Here is a 4,483-nt window from a genome sequence, read left to right on the forward strand (position 1 = left end):
CAAATCCTCACCATGCTTTTGAAGTTATAGAAAGCAAGTAACTTCTCTATTTCATCTGAAGGTATCCAGATATTTTTTCCTTAAGTTTTAATTTTAAGCTTGATACAATTGAGATCAATTAGGACAATTTCATGTTTCAACTCAGCACCATGTCTAGTAATTATTCTATCTGTAACCAACACATCATCCTAAAAAAAAAACACTTATCACATACATTTAATTTATTATGATAGATTTTATTAATTCGGTTACATGTTTGGACTCCGCATATTTAGACTCGGAAAATCAACTTATGAACTCAATCTTTTCAAAACCCAAAACTTCACTTAATCAAATTAATGAAAGGAAGGTTAACAACAGAGAAAAGACATGCAAAAGAAGAAACAACGAATAAAAGATTAGGTGTTGGGAGTACAATGATAAGGGCAAAACTTTACCTTGTTGTTCAATTTTTTGACGATTTAGAAGTTGCTCGAGTCCGTTGATAACAGCATGAAGTTTGTATTCTCAATCTATCAACAACCCAAGGAAAAGGGCTGTCTGCGAAAAAGCTGCCCGGGATGTTGCTATCAGACGAGTCGCAGGTGCTGGCATGCACTGTAGTCGACGACGCCTTCGTATGTGGTAGGAGGTTATGTGGTTTGACTGTGAAAAAGTTGGTCTTAGGGTTTCTTGGTTAAGTGAGGTGAGAAGTCAAAGAGAGATGACGAAGGGCTACTAGATTCACTTTTGTTTCTTTTGTCTTTTTTGAAGGGGTGGGAGAGTTCGTGGCTTTTGATTTTTATATATTTGCCTTTTGATTATTTTTTAAAAGATAAGAACAAAAATATAGGAGATGTGATAGGTTCTGATCTTGTTAGAGATGAAAATAAATTAGTAAAATATAAAAATTATTTAGATATTATTTTTTTTAATTTGTGCCTAATGAATAATTTTTATAATATAACAAAAAATGTAAACTTGATTAAGGAAATAATTTTTTATATTTATTCTTTAATAGATCTTCTAATTTATCAACAAACTAAAAAATAAATTAAATATATGAATTATTTTTCACTTACCAAATAAAATTTTACATTTTATTAAGTTAAGATTACATTTGAAAAGTTAAAATGTCTCTTTTTTTAAAGGTTATTTTATCAAACTGCAATTTAATTTTTCAACTATTTCTAAAAAATCTGCGAAAAAAACGTCTACAAATCATAGGATTTATTATTTTTAAATAATAAATACAGAAGTGTATATATTAAAATTTGTTAAATATTCGAAGAAACAGACTGTAATTAATGATTAGCTAAAAAATGTTTAAACATTAGGAAAAAGAAAAATAACCTATAGTATTTGTGGATGTAGTGCTAGGTAATGAGCCAGCAACATTTCTTACAAAATATCACAAACAACAATGAGCACTGTACAATATATACCATATGTAACATTTAGTTGAGAAATATGTGAAAAAATTTACCCGGACCATGTGAATGTTGAGATCTTTGACTTTGTTTTCTTTTTAAACATTCTTTTCTATATAACCTTGTAGAAGCACATAAGTGAGACATTTAAATTTGATTTCTCTCACAAAAATAATAGAAGATAAATACACCACTATGGAACAAAGAATCTTCAACATGACACTTGAGTCATTTTTTTGTGTGAAAGGATACCAACAAATCACTTCAACAACAAAACTATTCACATATATATAAACACACACACGTATATAGATATCTATGAATTAAAGCTACAATAGGAATGAGAGAAAAAATCTAAAACCAAAATGTTTAATATGCATGTGAGGCTAGTCTAACAAAAATATGTAGAAAACGTGACTCACTGATAAACCCATATTTTGTGATATATATTGTGCTTAAATTGAATGATTTATTTAACCCTTCACCTACTTATTCATATAAATTGCATGGTTTTACTTTCCTTTTCCTATTATATGATATATGTGAATTACATGTTTCCTATGCTTTAAAAATAATTATTTTAATTAGCCTTTATTACCATTCGATGCCGTAATTTGTGTGTTGAGTAGTTGCAGAACTTCTAGGCAGGAATTACTTAAAGGATGTAAAGGAAACACACAAAAATGGAAGGAAAGCACAAATTGGAGTTTTGGAGAAACTGGCAGTGACGCGTCCGCATGGACGACGCGCACGCGTGGTTCGCGCAAAAGAGATTCGACGCGAGCGCATGGATGAGGCGAACGTGTGACCTGCAAAACACAACTGACGCGGGCGCATGACTGGCGCAGTCGCGTGGAAAAACAGAACTCCAGATGACGCGACCGCGTGATGTGCGCGATCTGCAGAATTTGTAGAAGTCGTCCTCAGCAATTTCTGGGCCTTTTTGGCCCAGATCCAAACCCAGAGAACACAGATTGAAGGATTATAAATGGAGGAATCCACCCATTCATAAAATATATAGAGAATACACACTTTTTAGGATTTTAGAGAGAGAGGTTCTCTCTTCTCTCTTAGGATTAGGATTAGGTTTAGAATTAGAATTTATATTAGGATTAAGATTTATCTCATCTTCATATCAGGTTCAATATTCCTTTATTTTGACTTCTCCTATTTTTAATTATATATGTTGCCAATTTGGCTTAATGACATTCATGTTATGATTTTCTTAATTAATATTATTTGAGGTATTTTCAGATCTATGATTTGTTTCTTTTATTTATGATATAAATATTTAGATTTTTCTACCTTTTGGCTCTGGTTGATTAATTGGTGACTCTTGAGTTATCGAACTCATTGTTGACCGAAAATTGGAATTCTTCAAGAATTAATTCGAGTTCCACTAACTCTAGCCTTTCCCAAGGAAAGACTAGGATCTAAGGAACCAAACTTATTCCATCCACTTGACTTACCTTCATAGTTAGAGGTTGACTTAGTGGGAGAAAAATCCAATTCTCATCACAATTGATAAGGATAACTGGGATAGGACTTCCAGTTTTCATACCTTTCCAAGAGTTTTATTAGTTATTAATTTATTAATTCTTGCAATCTATTTCTCTTGCTTAAAACCTTTCTCAAGCCCAAACACTGTTTTTTCATAACTAATAATAAATCATACTTCCCTGCAATTCCTTGAGAAGATGACCCGAGGTTTGAATACTTCGGTTTATAAATTTATTGGGTTTGTTACTTGTGATAACCAAATGTTTGTACGAAGGGATTTTCTGTTGGTTTAGAATATATACTTACAATGCGACTAAATTTTTACAAAATTTTTAACTAGCAAAAATCCTAGCGTCACTCACCAACCATAGTATCTAATCTATACCTAATAACACAATATACCTAGTACATAGCTAGCTAAAAGAACAACATATAACTCATAATTCCTTGTTTGAGACTCGCAGTAATCTTGCAATGTTATCTTTTAATATTGACAAAATTATTATTATTATTATTATTATTATTATTATTATTATTATTATTATTATTATTATTATTATTATTATTATTATTATTATTATTATCTTCTAGCTGCGACATTATAAAAAGAAAAATATCTTGCTAGGATACTCGAATAACTACAAAATAACCGTTAACAAAATTAAAAGTACACAATACATAAATAAATAAAAAAAGCTGCTGGATTTCATTTAGTCTTGTACTTTCACAAGAACGTACATACATATATATAAATAAACATCATAGGTGCAAATTCAAAATAACTTAGAATCCATAACCTGACCATATCACATCATTTATACAGGACACTATGTACAATCCCTAGCAAAGTAGAAACAAACAAAGAAGAACTATCAAACCATGCTAGTCTTTGGACACAGCTCAAAAAATGGTTGGGACAGAGAGACAGCATCTTCAGATCCATTTGAAACATTGGATTCAGTGCATATAACTTAACTATTTCTTAGATTAGTAACTATTTCATAGTAATACCAGCAGCTCCATTAAAACATCTCAAAGATCACGGTTCTTGAGAACCTTGGAAGTTGGGCCAAACTCCTCATCAGCAACATCATCAAAAGCTTTTTTCAGATTTCTCTTAACCTTTCCACCCCTAGGAGGATTGTAAACAGTCTCTTTCTTGATCACATGAACAGGAGATCCATCAAGAACAACAGAAAGTACACCTACCATGCAAAAGAATGGAATAATTGAATAAATGTAAATAGCAGAGAACATGCAACCATATAGATAGACAAATCATCATAATTTTCCAGCCCAATAAAATTTATTATCCTCCGTAATTCATAGAGCACAATAGATAATTTAACCAACCAACACATTCATAATTTAAATCACTTCCAATAAACAAATTACTGTAGTTTCCATGGGGGGAGAATTCAAGAGGACCTTAATTTTGAGGCTACACTCCCTATCAACAAGTACACTATCATTAACAATTTTCCCTTTCTCTTTCATAATATCAACTTCACTACTTATATCATCCAATCCAAAACACCCTTTTCAGCAAGAAAGTCAATCAAAGGCCTGTAGTT

The sequence above is a fragment of the Arachis hypogaea genome, chromosome 5, assembly GCF_003086295.3.
Source record: "Arachis hypogaea cultivar Tifrunner chromosome 5, arahy.Tifrunner.gnm2.J5K5, whole genome shotgun sequence".
Classification (NCBI taxonomy): Eukaryota; Viridiplantae; Streptophyta; class Magnoliopsida; order Fabales; family Fabaceae; genus Arachis; species Arachis hypogaea.